Here is a 997-nt window from a genome sequence, read left to right on the forward strand (position 1 = left end):
CGGGGCGGGGGTCACTCTGTTTTGGCCCCATGGGGCCTCTGTGGTGCTCAGGACCTCTGCTTGGTGCGGGGAGGTGCGGTGCCTGCCTCCCAATCCGGGGTACGTTACTGCTCAGTGTTCTCTTGCTTCCATTTCCTTACGTGAAGCATTTTAAAATGCATGTTGTCATGGGCCGGCATGAGCTCTAGGGTCACTGCCACTGCCCTGCTCAGACTGAGCTGGGTTTGATGCTGGGCGGTTGCTGGGAGGAATCTCAGTAGAAAAGCTGGGCTAGGGAGGAGTTCCCAGCTCCAGCGGTGCCCCTCAGCGTGGCTGTTACCAGAGAAAATGGGTTCTTGATGAGATTCCATCCCATAACTCGGTGAGGATGATGAAATGTCATTACTCCCCTAGAACTCCACTGCCAGGCCCCTGCCTTCATGTCAGATATTGAAAAACAAGGAGAGCGCAAACTTCTCAGAGCACAACTTGTGCCCCTGCCCCATGGATGGCTATTGAGGAGATGGAGAAGAACACTTGCTGATAGAAGCCATGGCAGTCAGACACATAAACTGTATCTAGTGTTGGGCAGCTCTTCCAGCTAGCTGATTTCCAGGCATTGCCCTCCTTAAAAAGTTCTTTGCAAGGCAGAAGAAAGCTGGGAAAATGCTTCTTCCTTATGATTTTTCACTTGTTGATACTTTCTGCAGGGTTCCTGTCCAAAAGGAAAGGTATGGCTGGGTTTCTTTTGCTTGGTTCTTCTTCCTTTTTCTCATTTCTAAGGGAAGGGGCAGAGCAAGGGGAGCCCTACTGAGGCCCCATCTGGAATACTGTGTCCAAGTGTGGAACCCCCACTACAAAAAAGACAGGAAGCTGTTGGAGAGAGTTCAAAGGAGGGCCACAAAGATGATTAGGGGACTGGAATACCTCCCTTATGAAGACAGGCTGAGGGAGCTGGGCATGATCAGCATGAAGAAAAGAAGGCTGCAGGGTGACCTCATTGCAGCCTTTCAATACC

The sequence above is a fragment of the Meleagris gallopavo genome, chromosome 3 (assembly GCF_000146605.3).
Source record: "Meleagris gallopavo isolate NT-WF06-2002-E0010 breed Aviagen turkey brand Nicholas breeding stock chromosome 3, Turkey_5.1, whole genome shotgun sequence".
Classification (NCBI taxonomy): Eukaryota; Metazoa; Chordata; class Aves; order Galliformes; family Phasianidae; genus Meleagris; species Meleagris gallopavo.